The sequence below is a fragment of the Anopheles aquasalis genome, chromosome X (assembly GCF_943734665.1).
Source record: "Anopheles aquasalis chromosome X, idAnoAquaMG_Q_19, whole genome shotgun sequence".
In the NCBI taxonomy this organism is placed as follows: Eukaryota; Metazoa; Arthropoda; class Insecta; order Diptera; family Culicidae; genus Anopheles; species Anopheles aquasalis.
Genome location: NC_064876.1, coordinates 2,090,046 through 2,107,462, shown reverse-complemented (window position 1 = coordinate 2,107,462; position 17,417 = coordinate 2,090,046). Strand labels below are relative to the sequence as shown.

The 17,417-nt window shown below is 49.3% G+C and overlaps 1 protein-coding gene across 4 annotated transcripts in view; it reads right to left on the bottom strand.

Moving 5' to 3' along the window:
- LOC126572148 (probable basic-leucine zipper transcription factor Q) overlaps positions 1-17,417 on the bottom strand; it is a 28,352-nt gene that overhangs the window by 3,315 nt on the left and 7,620 nt on the right. For all 4 annotated transcript variants that reach the window (XM_050231234.1, XM_050231225.1, XM_050231250.1 and 1 more), the window contains exon 3: positions 8,541-8,669. The gene's annotated coding sequence lies outside the window, so the exon portion shown is untranslated. The remainder of the gene's footprint in view (positions 1-8,540; positions 8,670-17,417) is intronic.

Here is a 17,417-nt window from a genome sequence, read left to right as displayed (position 1 = left end):
GCATCGGATGCACGCCTAGGTGGCCTGGGAACGAGGTCAGAGGACTGATGGGCTGGCCTTCTACTCCTTCTCATGCGGCGTGCGAATTGAAAGCGACGAGTGCTCGCCACCGTGCGCTCCAAGCAAACAAATCGAAGCTGCCGCGTGTTACGTATCCCAGAGACCGTGCGCACGCGTTTGTAGCACTCCACTCCAGCTCCAGGGTGGTGGTCACGATGGTCAGCAGCAGCGGAAGGAGTAGTGCCGGCCGGCGGACACTCCGAATCCGAAAACGATTGTTACTTTCTAATGCCCCTCTCTCTCGCTCTCTCTCTCTCTCTCTCTCTCTCTCTCGCTCTCTCGCTCTCTCTCTCTCTCTCTCTCTCTCTCTCTCTCTCTGCCTCCTGTCAAGGCGTTATTTGAATGTGGCCAACGGAACACACACGCTGGAACGACGATCATGCTCCGGATCCGGGCGTGCGCCACACCAATTGATTAACCGCGATTCGCCGCCACCGGTGTGTGGCAGCATGTGAGGGTCAACTGGTCCCTTTTTCCTGGATGCCTGTGGCCAGACACAAAAAAAAAAACAACGAAGAGCAAGAGAAAGTTGTCGGCGGGCGGCGCAAGGCATTATTTAAATATGCGTATGCCGTATGATGCCCCCTGGAACACGTGTTGACGGGTGCTGCTGCTGCTGCTGTGGACGTGCTCGGTGCGCTATATCAGCTGCCGATCGATCAAACCGGCTCTATTCGCGGCTAAATATAGCGCTCCCCGCTGGAACACACAAATTAGGCCGCATCCATCGGCCTTCTCTCACTCGCTCTCTATCTCCGTCACAATTCGCGAACCTATAAATACTACAGAACTCCAGCCACTTTGGGACTGCGAAGCGGAACTATGGCTATATTTAGCCGCCCGGACCATTTAAGGGCGGCCCGGAACGGATAAGCGCCGAGTCGCCGAGGAAAAGCCCTACATGGTTGGCCTTGGATTAGCCGCGATGCACCAGCGGTCGATATTACGGGACAGATACGTTGGACCGGGAGCACCGGGCGCCACGATTCAATTAAGGCATGGGACAGTTAATATTTGTGCCGCATAAAACAGGTCACATCTCAGGCTAGAAATAAGCTAGACTACATGGTCAAGGTATCCTTTTCTTGTAGGTATTTTATCTAGCTGTGCAGTTAAAATAGCGATTAAATTATTGTGCCATACAGTGTTGCGTATGAATTTACGCACCTTCGGTTTTATGCTACACATAATGTTGTGCACAGTCGGTGGAAGAAGTCTCATTCAGGCCTTTTTTTCACACCATTTGCACACTACGAATGGATTTTTAATCATTTTACATTGTTTCTGTAGTCATTACTAGATAATAGCCCTCTTATAATGAGTGCATTGAAGGATTGTTGGTATGAAATCAATGCAATGTTGTTTCGAAACCAATTTATGATCTCTGTTTCTGGAATGGCAGCTTGCTAAATCGGATTTAACTGGACCTTTATGAGACTTAATAAAAGATAAAACCGATCTTTTCCAGGCATCCATTCTCTTTTTGTACAAACGGCCGTTCCCGCCATAAAACCACCCGTTGTTTTCCAACGACAACTGCAGAGATCGCTTGCCAAATGTGTAATTTTACGGAAAATTTCATTTCGTGTTTTATTGCGCGATAACTTTTGAAGGTGTGGTTCGATGTTGACGATTTTTTTATCAATTTTTAAAAAGAAAAGACTTAGACCTTTAAAAAGACACCAACAGCGTAGCAAAGCGACCACCAGGAGCGCTACAGTGAGTAGAAGTGTGCGGCCAAATATTAAGTGTTCCAAGCTTTACACCTCGAATCTCGGCCCTTCGGTGACAGAGAGGCTAGGGGGTTGGTTTTGCAGTTTTTCTGTTGCAGCGATTGGAGGACGATTTAGTTGTTGAGCTATCGGATAACAGGTAAATTAATGTGTATCTCCCATAGCCCAAAAAAATCCTAAAGGGGCACCCGCTAGAAGTGTTTTAGGCAAACAATACGGGAGTTCCCCCCCCCCCCCCCCCCCCCTTCCCGCGGTATTACAAAGGCGAGACGACGTCGGTGGCCAGTTAAACAACTGTCCACATCACCGCTAGGCCGTTTCCCCTCTATCTGCGAATGCAAATGTCCGTCTACGCCACGAGAAAAAGGGTGACGCCAGTGTCAGCGCAGCCGAGCCGAGACCACCCTTCGCTCTCTGGATTGCACCGCGCTTGCGTCTGCAAGAGTGCAACGGCCTCCTCTTCCTCCTCCTCCTGGGGTTGGTAAAGAAATTTTACACACATAAAAAAAACCAACTCAACCCCCCCTCACTCTCATCACGATGACATGATGAGCCACGGGCGCGCGCATTTCATTTGTCAGGAACCCCGACAGAGGCGCCAGAGGCGCCCATCATCACGCTGCGCATGCACCACCACCACCACCACCGCCGCCGCCGTCTGCTGCTGCTGCTGCTGCTACTTGACTTCCTCTTGAAGTTGGAGTTTTGTGTGATTTGTTTCTTTTTTTTTTTTTAATTCTTTCGCTGCTAAAACTTGCCCGTTAACTGCTCATTTGGCAAGCGTTCTCTGCCGTTGTGGTTTGAAAACGAAAGATTTCATCACGGGAGAGTCCATGAACGGCCATTTGTAAAATGAAGAATGCCTGGAAAAGATCATTCCACCTTCTATTAAGTTCGTACAAACGTCCCGTTAAGTTCTGGCCCGACCCGGCAAGCTGCCATTACAGCATAGAGATCATAAATGCGTATTTGAGCATTGATTTCATACCAACAATCCTTTAAACAGGCAAATTGCCCACAGTATCGTCCAATACAATAATATTGGGCTGAGACAAGAGTAAAAACAACTTAAGAAACAGTGTAAAATGATTAAAAATCTAGCTGTAATGTACAAATGGTGGCCAATGAAACTGCTTCCACCGACTGTGCAGCAAATGATGGTGTCGCAGAAAGCCAAAAGTGCGTAAATTAATACACTACTCTGTGGCCTAATAATTTAATCGCGAGTTTTTTTTTTATGGATAGCTAGATAAAATACCTAATAGAATGACACCGTGTTTTCCATGTGTTTCCAGCTTATTTCTGGCCTGTGCTGTGTCCTGTTTTATGCGGCCAAACTGAAAGTGTTCCCAGCTGTAGTCGCCAGCTGAGCTGAGTTGTTGTTTTGTTGGTACCCATTTTCTTTTTCATTTTCATCGCAGTTTCCATTGATATTTCATTCAAACTTCAAACAGTTCATGGCCAGTCGTTTTTGACAGACGAACTGTTGGAAGAGGGCCCCTATTTAACCCCCAAAGTACCATTCCTTCTGTACCGATAGTGATGCGACCTACGCGACACCGTAAGTCCCATAAGTTACAGGCAAATGCGCTACATGAAAATAAACTGAAACATGGCGCCTCAGAGGAGAGCCAGGGGGTCCAGATTCCGCGGGTCAGCAACGGGGAGGGTGCACATCACACATTTATTGGATGTAGGAACACATACAGGATGTAGGAAATGGACCAAATGGAGTAGTGACTGGTGGCGATCGAACGACTGGCTCGAAGCAACACGTGCTCGTGAACGCCTGAACGAGAGTGAAACGAAAGAGTGTATGTGTTTGTGTGTGAGAGAGAGAGAGAGAAAGAGAGAGCGAGGGGGTAATGATGCCGTAGTGATGTTTTGTAACCAGCAAACCGCCAGCAGCAGCAGCAGCCGTCGTCGTCGTCGTCGTCGTTGTTGTCGTTCCGCGTTCGGTCATCAGACCTCAGCAGAGAGAGCTCACCTGTGGTAAGCCCCTGAACTGGGGGAGGCCGTCGGAAAGAAGGTGGTGGGCTCATGTTTCGCGGTGTCATTACGGTGTCAAACAAACAGCAGCAGCAACATGCCAGCATCGACGACGACGACGACGACGACGACGAGGGCAACAAAAAACAAAAAAATAACTGCAACTGGCCACAATACAGACATTAGGTGGCACAGAACAGAACACCGAACAGTGACGACGTCGGGTATGTGTGTGAGGAGGGGCTTTTCACTTTTCCACCCCCGCGCCACGGCGAGTGTCCGATTTCGACGACGACGACGACGACCACGCGCTACAGCTGTCAAAGCAATCGGCCGCCAAATCCTGTGACGTCGCTTCGTCGCCAACCGCCCCCCTCCCTCCCCCTCAAAAAAAGGGCTTTGATTGATTGATTGTTTGCTGGCCGCCCCCCGGAGGAATGCTGCGGGTGTTTTCGCGGACGGGCGGGGGGGGGGGGGGGGCCTTGGGTCACGGGATTATTCGCGACTCCACACTACGGTTTCCACCCACCCACCCACCCACAGACACAATACATCGAGGTCACATCGTACACCGCAGATGTTGACACAGATTTCGGTCGGGCGCCATTGTGTGCGACGCCCGCATACCTTACCGCATGCGCTTTTTCTATTGTCAGCGAACTTCCGGACTAGTGCGGCCCACTGTGGTTCACCACTTGTTGCCTCGATCTCGTATCGCCTGCTGGTACCCTCTCTCGCTTCCCACTCTTTAGCTCGGAGGCTTTTCTATTTTATTCTAACTGGGCCACCCCGTTTCCTGGGGTCGATACTAGGAGAAGGGTCACTGAAAATCTTCTAGTGTCCCCCCCCCCCCACAAAAAAAACAAAAAACAAACCAATCACTGCGGCCCGACCCCGACCTTGTCCGGTGGTGTGGCGATTTCCCAAACAAACACGAGGAAGCCCTACGCTCACTCCCGCTCCGTTCGCATGTGTTCGCCGTGAAGTTGCAATCGGTGGCGACACTACACCATCCAAGGGTACGGCTTGTGATGTGACAACGTGGAGTAGGTGGAGAGGGTCCGCTAATCCCTTGTCCTTGATTATAAGACTCTAAGCCAATATACGGTGCGGCCAGTTTTATTTTCTAGCATCCACATTATGAGAATATAGGCGCCTATCAATCAATTGGGCGAAACCAAATACAGACTTGATCGTTTTTCTTTATAAAGTTGTTGAATTGAAGCACCTGCTCTAATCCTTTTCATCATCTAAAGTGTTGGTGGGTGTTAGCAAATGCTTGATAACGATTTCAACTTTTTATTTCTCCCTTTTTTTATCGCACATACGTTAGGAAACAGCGGACCAGTAAGCCGATGTAACAGTTTTCCCGGTTTAAATCCGAATGCAGAACCGCCAGTAACGTATGCATTAAAACAAAAAGAAGACAAAATTTGCCGATTAATCAATTAATTTTGTTTTGTGACACATGCTTTTAACATTTTTCCCCTGAATGCTGATCCTTTCAAGAACATTGTGTATTTTTTTTTGGATTAATCGAAGCAAAACTGATAAAGATATAGAGTTTGTTTAAATCCCCGCTTCATACATGGCTCTAATAATGGGCGCTCGGAATCGCACCACAACCGCCTGCAAAAAATCGGAGTCGATTACGAGCCCCCCGAGTCGACTCCGACCTAGATCGATTCCGGGAATTTCTGGGGGGGGGAAAGTGCAGCGCAGCAGTAGTGACCGTTCTTCTGCTTTGGTACGCTATTCGCAGCGTAGTCGTTGATTGTTTTGTTTTAGCTTACGACTTTGTTTACGTTTTCGCGGCGGTCTACCTGCGCTGCTGGGCTCCCGTCTAGTAGAGCCATGGTCACATAATGAGGGAATTCCCCAAACAATTAAACGTCGATCGAGACCATTACAGTACAGCGAGACGCCATCGATCGCTCAGCCATCGGCGCCTGGCGCCTCTCGCCGGGAATTCCGGGAATTGAAACTTGGAGGGGGGCAAGTGCGGCGCAGCACTGTGACTGCTTTCTTGTCTGCTTTGGTGTAGCCATTCGCTATTTGCGCTTTTGTTTTACATTAAAGAGGAGTTAGCGGCTTTTTTGTTTTGGCAATGGTATTTATTGACCGTGAGAATTATGACTCTCGTTGTTTTATAGAACCACAAGGTCACAATGAATGAATTCCACAGTTAAACATTGATCTTGAGGTTGAAAACCAACGGACACGAGGCGATCGTTTAGACGAAAAGGAGCAGGCTGAGTGATCAATGTGCTACCGAACTGATTGCGAACCCTCTCTCTCCGTCTCCCAGCTACTGTTCATCGAGAATTTCTAGGGCTAACTTTAAACGTACGATGTATTGTAACAATTTTATTGCAAAGGAGGAGGAGGAATTGATTGAAAAGGCACTGGAAGAGTTAGTAAAAATATGTGCACAAAACATGTTTGCGACTGTCACTGTCGAAAATAGCGTCTAACTTCCAGAATCCTGCTCGGAATGGCGTCAAATTTATATGCAAATAAACTGTTAAACTCCCTTTTCCACGAGTCATTTACAGAACACAACTATCTGTCATAGTTTATTTTTTTATCGCCACTCAAATTTGTTCTCGTTTTTATTTAAATGCATACGATATGCGTAATGCGGAAACGGTGACCACTCTATATCGCTAGCAATGTTTCTGCTAGTGTTACGCTACAGTGTTCGCCAATATATTATTAATATGGGCAAGCAGTAAGAGCCCCCCCGACGGAGGGTGACGTCACGCCCGACGGATCTCGTCAATGAGACATCCAGCAGCAGCAGCAGCAGAGATGCAGCATGGTGCGTATGCTGCCCCTGCTGGTACACATGCTGCTGCTGCTGCTGCGCAATCGGAGGCTTATGCAAGGCAGCCCTATGCTGCTTTTGGGGTGTGGGGGGACCACCACCACCGCTGGTCACGTTTCGAGATTGCGTTTTTGTTTGTTCGCAGCAGCAGCATCAGCAGACGTACGACGCAACCGGCGGCACAGATAATTGCCCCAAAAATGTTGTCCGTGGCGACCGGCCGCAGAACACCGATCGCTGGTAACACCCGAATCCGGCTCCCGGGAGCCACAAATGGTGCGTAATGGAGGATGGTGCGCAGCTTCCGCGTCGCCCACATTTCGGCGCCACGCATTTCGTGACAATGCGACAATGCCACAACCAGCCACGCGCGCTGTACACGCTATCCGCGTGCTCGCGTGCGTAGAGGGGTTGCACCGTGTGCACCTTTTTTTGGGGGAGGGGGGACGCCACGATAAGAGCGCGCGCGCGCGCGCCCGCGACTCGGCGGAACAGGAGGAATCGATTCATCTCCACCACTTGTCAGGCCGGCCATGACTTTGCATCTCTTATCGCCCACGAGCAACGAGGTCCGAGAGGTTGCTTACGAAGCTGCGATTGAATTGAATTGATGGAATCAGAAAAGCAAACCGGCGCACCGGCAGCCCCAAACGGGCCTCGTCTAGGGCGCCCAGATGGCCCCACACTCCAGGGAACCGGTTTGCCGGTGTGCGGACCCCAGGCCAGGGCCCAGGCAGCTGCTGTCGACCTGAACCTACCTCAAGCCAAAGCAGCAACATCGTGGAAGTAGAAAGCTACTAGCTCTGTCAGGGAAGCAAGCGCCTTCGAGCAGTTTTGAAAGAGAGAGAGAGAGAGAGAGAGAGAGAGAGAGAGAGAGACCTCCAGATGCGTTTGATTTGACCTCAGTGACAGCTTCAGATCAGCTCAGTTCGTAATCGCTCGATCACTTGCGCTGGATTAGCTGGAAGCTCCTATCGGAACGGATCCGATTCTTCTCTTGCTGCTACTACTTGCTGCTAGGGGGTCAACGAACTGTGGCACGATTGGCAGGCAGACAGGCACAGACACAGACCTGTGCGGGTGCGGAGCGGATCAGGAGTGATATCCACGGAAGTGATGGCCCTTTTTTTTTTTGCTCGCTGCAAAACGTGTTTTCTGTCTGGCCTGGTCTGGCCTGTTCTGTGTGCACCCTGCGAGTGAGTGCGGAAGAGAGAGAGAGAGCGAGAGAGACGCAAACCAGAAACCAGTTCCAGTTGGTGTGGTTCGCTCGCGGGGAGGAGGCGTGCTACCACCTACAAGGGTTCAGTAGAGGCCCAAGAGGCCCTCTGCGAGATGTGAAAGACACCAAAAAAAAAAAAAAAAAAAACAACGGAGAAAATGAACGAGAGAGAGAGAAAGAGGCAGAGCGCGTGAAAGGGTTCGCGAAATCGCAGCGAAGCAGCAGCTGCTCGCGGAGGTCAAGGAGATAAGCCCCACCATGCAGACAACAAAAAGACGTCAATTTCGAGGGGGGTTTGGGGGGTGCGAGATATCGGACACACCGAGACACCACCGGGCGTGTGATCGATCGAAAAACACACCACTGGACCTCCGGACTAACGGAAGTACACAAACGTAGCAGCAGCGAAGAAGAAAGAAGACAAAGATGAACGCGTGTTGGTACTTCAGTGTGTGCTTCAAGGACTTTTACCCCCCCCCCCCCCCCCTTTTTCCACTGCCCTTTGCCGCCACACTGAGACTGTTGGGCAGCAGCATGCCCCGAGAATATGTTGTGAAGAGTGCTCTCTCTCTCTCTCTTTCTCTCTGAGGAGAACCGGTGCGCGGGCGTCCGCGTCGTAATAACCGTTATCCTTCCACCCCCCCTCCTTTCTTTATAGTTTATAGCTGAGAGAGAACGAGATTATGATAGTCGACGGGGGCTGGGGACTTACCGCACACAACGCTGCTGCTGCTGCTGCTGCTGCTGCTGCTGCCGAGGTGTCGATGGTCGGTGGTAAATGATTTTCAGCTGGATTTTTCGCTCCTTTCGAGGCGAGGCGCCCTCTCTTGCGTGCCAATGTCTGGGTGTGGGAGTAGCGGGGAGGCAAAGAGAGAGAGAGAGAGAGAAGAAACGAGAAAAAATATTAAGCGTTGTGCGTTGCAATCCGCGGTTTTACTAATGGTACGGTGCCATTTTATTTGGGGAATGAGGTTTACATCCTCATTTGTTATGTCGTTTTAAAGTATAACTAAATACCTTTAAAACGCTATAAGTTACTGCTCATAATATTGATTACAACTTCGTGTTTTCTCCAGTGGAAAATGTTAAGTTTGGTCCCGGAAAAGTCCATTTTGCGGGGAGATTTACAAAACCTTTTTTTCATTTCACGGAAACGGCTGCTGAAAATGATCATGTGTTGCTTTAAGCTTATGGCGAACATGTTACGATACAAAAACAAAAATTGTTTAAATTGTTGATAGAGAACGTTACCAACAATAATTGATCCATTTGAAGCAAGCTCTGGCCCCAAGAGAACGGTGAAAATGGAAAAAAAACTGACGTAATAAACCTTTTTTTTTTTGGCAACATGGTTTTTTCAAAACGTTGAAGACAAAATGGTACCCTTTCCCGCTGTAATCCCTAGACATTGTTCTTTCTAAAACACTTCTTGTTTGGTTGTTTAAAAAAATGGCTCGGAAGCACAGCACCTCATTCTTTATGAAAGTATTGAAAAGAAAGGGGTAGTTGCTTAAAATGCTTCAAAAGATGAGCAGTTCTTTCGACATGGAAATCGAAAATTGCCCCTAAATAGTAGTAAAACAGTAGTGGCTAACGATGGGCAATATGTTTAATAGGGAGAGGGTTAAAAATTTAATGAGAAATAACCAATTAAATTTGGTAAATTTGATACAAAAATCGGCAAATTTCAACGCACACGACCTAGCACATGACGAGGTTAGTGTCAGGGGGTAAGAAGTAACGCAACAGCAACTTGTCTGGCGGACCGGTGCGACAAACTGGGCTACCGGGACACCGTAAATCCGGCATGCGGACGTTGGACAGGTTTTTTTTTGTACCGGAGGGGGGGCCAGCAGCATGTCTGCCTTTTGCATGTGCATCTCATCGGTGTTGCATCATCCCCCCCACCGTCCCCCTTTAAAGTGCATAATCACGCGCGCTCACATTCCCGCGCAATCACCGACGGCGGACCGGTTGGTCAGTGTGGACACGTTTTGCCGGATGCTGCCACGGTCCGGGGTGTCAAGGTGCGTGCGAATTGAGATGCTTTGCACCGTTAAGTCGTTAGAGTGTTGGCCACGCGCGCGCGCTCACCCGCCTGCGGTCTAATTAAAGGTTCTGACTCATCCACCCCTCGGCATCCCTACTTGCCACCGTTTAGTTCTGGGTTTTGCCGAACCTCCCCCGTCTGCTCGGTATCGATTTTTAATGGCAAACACACGTCCAGCACCGCGCGCGATGGGGCGAGGGGGGGGGGGGGGGGGTGAAAGGCGTGCACTCACCCACCCCACCCCATTGAGCGAGTAGAATATGCCGCGGATGACGTGCGTTTGAAGACGGCGAATGGCGCCGCTACGATTGGCGGTGGCGACTACATTCACCTCCTTCTCCTCCTCCTCCTCCTCACCAGCATAAAGACAGCGTTCCACCCCCCCTGGCCAGGCACAATCGTCACGATTGTGTGCTGCTTCAAGTACATCCAAGTAAACAAGGAGCGCATCATCATGTGCTGTGCCACATGAAGCAGTTGCGCCAGTTGCCACCCTCCCCCGCCCGCCCGGAAAGGGTTGTTATGCGGATGGATCGATGGACGGACACGAACGCACGCACGCACACGAAACACTTGTTTGACATTCGCTTTCACGGGGGCATAAATGGGCGGGGAGGCTGTCGTGCCGAGCAGAAGACGTTGTATATACAAACAAAGCCGCTTCCGGGCTCGGCACTATCCCAGGCACACGTACCAAGTCTTAAAACGAGATCGAATCGAGCAAGATCACCCTCCGACGGAAGGAATTTCCCTGGAATTCTGGTTTAAAGTCCCCGGTTCCCTCCCACCCTTCCCATCGGGCCTGGCCACGGGCTTATGTTCGCCTGGACTCTGGTGCCGCCGCGCTCTGGCCTCATTAACTTCGGCCGCGCGCGCGTTTAATGACTTCTGGAGCGTGTGTGCGTGTTAGTTTTTTTTTTATTTTTTTTTTTTGGTGAATTAATTGAATGAATGACGCCAAACTCGTACACTCGGCAGGCACGCACGCACGCACGCACAAACAAACAATCCGGCCGGGTTGGAACCACAATACTCTACAATTTGATGGCCGGATCGAATCGTCTAGCGGACGACGACGGCGACGACGACGACGACGACACATTGGGGTCAGCGGTAAGAGAAAGGGTGTGGAGAGAAGAGAGCGATGGGATCTGATGGAATGCTGGACAAACGAAGCTTGGGCGCAGATGTAGACGCGGAGGAGCGCGATCGCGCTTGGTAGTTCCAGAAGTCACAGGGTCCCAACCCTATCTCTCTTTCTCTAATTCTGGCTCTCGCTCTCTTTCTCTTTTTGGAATCATCTACAGTGGCTACAGTTTTGCTTTGCTTTGCTAGAAGCTCTAACTTTTCTCTTTCCAAATCACTCGCTTTGAGGTTGATAGGTTTGATAATCCTTTTTTTTTTAATTCTTTAAGTGAAAGATGGTCGATCATGTAATTGTTTCGGTATTTAATTTTGTTTCGGTGACACATCTTTTTAACATTTTCCCCTTAATGCTGATCCTTTCAAGAGTATTGTGTAAAAGTTTTGGATCAATCGAGGACAAAGTGACAAAGATACAGATTTTTGAAAATCCGCGTTTCATACAAGGCTCCATGCAGCTCGCTGTTTTGAAGAGCGTTTCCCTAAAATCCACCCTTTTAAAACCCCTTCGTACCGTAAAAACTACTGGGCCGATCGATTTGAAATTTTTAACACATAATCTTCACACTTTTTGCCAGATAGTCCCGTCGAGATTTTATGACAATTGTTGATACTTTTGTTTTAAACAAATCGCCAAAAATCGTGGTTACGAAAGGCATCGTAAAAAGTAACCTTTGCGACGACACGCCTACCAACATTTGTTGCCTACGGATTCGTTTTTCAATGAATGTTGCTCAACACAACACCAAACATTCTTCAAACGTTGTAGATTAATATGCTATTTATTTGAAAAAATAAAGTTAATTGGTTACGTCACAAACAATCATTAAAAACGGGCCTTTCTTCGGTCCGAAAATACCGAAGCCTCCCTTTGAAGAATTAAAAAAAAAAAAACTATCAAACCTATCAAGCTCAAACCAAGTGATTTGAAAAGAGAAAAGATAGTGCTTCTAGCATAAAAGAAAACACATGCCCTTTGTGATGTGTAATGTGGAATTTACAGGCTGTAGAGTAAAATCTGGACAGAATCGAAGAAAAACCGCGTCTGTAAAATACACACAGAGACAACAGAGAGAGGCCTCCGCAATCGTGAAGCCTCCGTTCGTACGAGGTGCAAGTACACTTGCAACTACTCCGTCATCCGTCATCCCGTACATCGTCCGAGAAGATTCTAGATTCCGCATAACGCATGCCATGCGCTTTACCGGCTGGTGTGTAATGTGAGATGCTGGCCCTAGTCCCACAGACACATGAAGATGCGGGAACGCGCATTATGGCATATCCTGGTTCCCACGAGGCCACACCACAAAAAAAAAAAAGAAGGAGCACAACTTGGGCATATGATAGGCCGCGGTTCCCTGTTTTCTTTTTTCTTCTCCCTCTCCTCTCTGTGTGTCGCTCTTCTTATCAGATGCTTTCATCATCCAGCATCCGGGACACCCAGAGACAGGCACACACAAGTGGACGGGATGCGCGTTCCTCGGGTTACAAGGATTATAAGTTTGCTTTTGTTTTTTTGTTCTTCTTCTTTCTACCAGAAAGCGAGCAAGAAAGCGAAGCACACCATTCAACACATTCCTCTCCTCCATCAAACGACAAAAAAAAAAAACTGTCGCACAAAAGGCCTCCAGCATCGCGCACTAAGCGCATAAATAGAGAGAAAAGGAGAGAGACGACCCGGAACACAGGAAAACTACGCGTACCAGCGCAGTGCGTTGGTCCCCGGCCCACCAGGGTCCAGCCACCAGGCGCGTCCACCAGGCTAGTTGATAAAAATATTAAAAAAAAAAAATAAAACAGCCCGCGCCCGCGCCCGCCCGATGCAGAGGTGATGATTCTAAATCATCTCATGAACCCCATTTTCCTTCTTTCTCTACGTACGCTCGCTGTTGTGGCGTGAAGAATGTGCCCGGTACCAGCGCGCATCTTGTATGCACCGTCAGTCTGTTATGATGGTATGCCGGCCCCCGCCCGCACCTCATTCCCCTTTCACTGCAGCAGCTTGGCGTTCTTTTTCCCATTTTTTTTCCTCATATTTTTTCCCCCCACTTTCCCCCGTCGTCTGCACGCTGTTGTGTGTTGGTCGGGTGCATGGGTGTGTCTGTGTGGTTGAACGGCGCGCCGTGTACTTTCATTTGATGTTTCACCGTCGGACTCGTCGTCCTTGTCATCGTTGCCGTGGTCGCGGTCGCACCGTGCGCTCGATCGCTTTTTGAGAACGCGTCCAACTCGGGTTCTCGGTGTTTCGGCCTCTTTCTTCGGGTGTTCCGTTCTGTAGCACTTACTTTCATGGTTTGCTGTATGGCGCCATACAGTGCCCGGCAGAAATAAAAATCCACTATCGGCTGATGATGATTCGATATTCCTTCGAAATGGTTATGTTTCCGCACATAACAATTATGTGTATATTTTGTATCTTGTAGAAGAAAGCCTGTAGTTTATTTTGGCATATGATTTTATGAATTTCCATGCAGCATAAATCAGTAAATTGAATTTCATGCTAGAATCTCCAGTTTAGTGTGTGACACAAAAAAACAAATCCCCTTCATGGTTTCAATTAACTTTACTTAAAGAAAAGTTATTGTAATGAGACATCTGCTAATGCTTACTTGGAATGCTTACTATCATTTTTCATGGGTAATGTGAACCCAAACTGCACCATACAGCATTAAGTGCTGCATAATAAATAACTGCTTGTGGGTTACACTCAATATTTACAGCAGAACTTCTAAGATTTTTTTTAGAAGAATTTAGTGATTTATGCTGCATGCAAATTAAAAAAAAAAACCGTATGACGAAATAAGGCTTCAGGCTTCATTCTGCAAGATAAAAATATACACATCGGAGCAATGTAAATGGATGGATGTCGTGAGTGGATTTTTATTTGTACCGGGCACTGTTTGCGCCTCACGCGTTTGTGATTCCCTTTTTTCCTTCAGTTTATGTTATTCTCATGTCTTTCTCTCTCTCTCTCTCTCTCTCTCTCTCTCTCTTTCTTTCTCTCTCTGTATTTCTTTCTAAAGCAAGAGCACCACGCTAATCCACCGAATACCCCCTCTTGAGAACAGCCCGTTGTGGTCTTTTTCTTCACTCAAAAGCGAAGCCAGGGCCACTCCGGAAAACACAACAGACACTATCTACTGCTGCTGCTGCTGCCCATGGAAGCAGAGAGCGCTCGCAGAGGCTGCGCGGGGGGGGGGGGGAGGGAATCAAAACAAAGCTCAACAACGTTTGGCGATCGCGGTGAGCGTGCGCCCGGCCCGTGCGGAGATGCTTGCGGTTGCTGATTCAATCGAAGCCTTTTTTCGTTGTTGTTTTTTTCTGTTTTTTGGTTAAGAGGCTGCACTCTGAAGGAAAAAAAAAAAGCACAAAAGGAGGCCACCATATGGTATCCGTGGTATCGAAAAGTAGGCGAGGAAGTGCCCCCCGGGTGTTTATCGGGGAACATTCCCGTGCTGGACTATCCACCAGAGTTGGATTGAATCGATTGCTGGAGCAAATTGCTGGAGAACGCTCTCTCCCTCGAACACCTAGTCACCGGTCACCAATTGTTCTGTGTTTGATGGATGGACCGACCCCAAACCAACCTGGTTTGTTGGCTGCTGGAGCTGCAACAACATCGCGCGTAACACAAACCCACCACCACCACCTGGCAGCGGGCAATTTTCCAATTCCGACCATTTTATGCAATCGTTGAGCGACAGGAGCGTGTGGGTCAATTGTCACCGTCCCACCGGGGGGGGGGGGGGGGGGGGCGCGGCCGTGGGAACCACCAGTGCCGGATGCAGCAGAATCGGTTGACAAACAAAAACAAAACAAAAAAAAAAAAAAACAACGCACAGCTCCTCCAAAGGACCACAGTTCTCCTTCCACTCGGCGAGCACGGTTTTTGGGAAGGATGTTGGAATTGCGACAATTGCAGAGTGCAATAACGGCGGGTGGGGGGGGGGGGTGATCAACCGAAAACAGGACGGGAAATAAAGCTATTTGTGCGCCCGGCGAGCGCGCGCACGCCACTTGCGTAACTTGCGGATTGCCCTAGCTCTTGCTCTCTTCCCCCCCCCCCCCCCCCACCCTTTCGCTGGTCGGTTCGGTTCGGCTATCAGTTGCGCCACAGCTGTGCGTGGAGCAGCAATGTTGGTTACCGATGAGAGATTACGATAACCCGCCGTGCCAGCGCAATCGACGCGAGTGCAACCGATGCGACCGGGGTTGTGCGCTATGACGCGAGTGACGTGACCGGGCGCCATCCATAAAAGCGTGATTGCCACAGCAGACCAACAGCACACACACCGCCAGAACGGTCGCAAAGTCGCAACGGCTCAACGGCAAGGTCAGCGGCGGTCTGTATGGCACCGAACCGAAAGGCAACACTTGAGAAACTACTGCTCTACTGAGGCGCGGGCGGCCTTGGAATTGTCAATTTTGTTTTCGAGAGGGTCGTCGGTTACGCGCCGCACTTGAAGCGCGAGCGGTCGCGCGGTAACACAGAACTGACGTTTTATTGGTGTGTTTCTGTTTTTTGTCGGTAGGTAACAGTGCTATCAATCCGTAGCGCAATCGGCATCGCAATGATAAATGTTTTAAAACATTTCAAAACAAACGCCCCCATTGGTAGAGAGTCAGGGTCATCGTAATCAGGTAAAGTTGTGTGTAAATCCGCGCTCGGACGGATCAGGACCGGGACCTTACTGTAGATGAAGCGGGGGCGGCTTCGGTCATTTCTGGCCCAGAAATGGATCATTTTTGACGAGTTTTTGTGGCGCAGATATTCGACTTTATTCTTTCAAGTGAATGGCACATTAAACTACCACTTTTGAAGAATATTTAAGGCAATTTGGGGGAAATTTTGGGTGAAAATTTAACACAATGTTCTTGAAAGGATCAGCATTCAGGGGCAAAATGTTAAAAGCATGTGTCACAGAAAACAAAATTAAATACCAAAGCCCCTTAAAGATCGCAAAGAGCACCGCAAAGAGCATGCCACATTTCACGCCACGCCACGACCGCGAACCCGTACCACAAATCCTCTCGTGGTTTCTCTCGTGGTCCAGGTGAAACCTCTAGGCACCCATGCCACATTACCGTGGTCTCTGTGTCTGAGTGTGTGTGGTTTTTTTCTGTTTTTTTTTTTTGGTTCGGAGCATACCTCCCAGCGGAAGCTCGCCGTGGCCGTGGCCAGGGAGGGAGAGCAGCAGCAGCAGCTGCTGCTGCTGCTGCTGCTGCTGCTACTGAAGAGGCTTTCTCGCCGGAAAATGGGAATTGAATTGGGCGAAACCGGTGCGCGCACAAACAACACTCGGTTACTACGTAACGTATTTGCGCAGCTTTGCTTGGCCACTAGGCAGCATTAGCATAACAATGTTGGTACGCAGCGCACCCGACGAGTCGGACGATGGAACATCCGAACATCTGCGCTGCGAAGAAAGAACTTCCAGAAGCCGTTGTTCGAACTTGTCAACACGAAACCGGTGGGTGATTTATTTAGTTTTTGGGGGCCAGATTTATTAAAAAACTAGCAAGCAACTGAGTTTCATATCCCTCAAACAGCCTCTCCCGAAGCACAAGACGCGGCTAGTGCACTGTTGCTTGATTGCTTTCTTCGATACAGTTTCCGTTTGTGTTTTTTAATCTTCTCAACCCTTTTTTTTGTTTAGTTGCTGTCGCAGTTTCTACACTCTCAGTACACTCTCAATCCCTCATTCTCTGACAATCGCTCACTCTTCACGCACTTTTTGTTCTTTTCCAACCGGGTGGGGGTGGGTACCTCGCAATGGATGGAATTGGGACCGTGCGAAGCGCCTTGCTGCTGCTAGAAAGTATGATGAGCACGTTGCGACGTCGCGAAAGTCTCGCTGGCGCTCGCTAGAGCCGGTCGTGTGCGACCTCTCCTGCGACCTCGTTCGCTAGGGTGGAATATCTGTCGGACAGATGACAGATCTCTTTCCGGGTCAGTCGAGAGAAAGGAGAATGGAGATGGATCGTGCATTTTTAAGTAGGGCAGGCCAGGGCAGGTCTAGTGAGCGTCCTGGTAGACACACAACAGATTACATTCCCGGGAACCACGGTGACAGGAGTGACAGGGCCAGGTGACAGTAATACCTCACCTCAGCCGCGCACAGCGCAGTGCACAGAGTTTTGCGCAGTGCGAGGGTCTGCGTGCGCCAACACTGATGCCAGTGATGTAACGTCGCTGTCGCTGACCCAGAACAAGAGACAGCCCCTCTTCTTGGAAGCGGGAAGCGGTGCTGCTGCTGCTCCCCACGGGGAGAAAGTGAGAGGCTGCTCTTCAAAAAAAAAAAAACAAAACGGGGGCTCCAAAATCCTCCAAAATCCTCCACTTGCTTTTACACCACCACCAGATCCAATCTCCGGACAGTAAGGGCACCTGACACT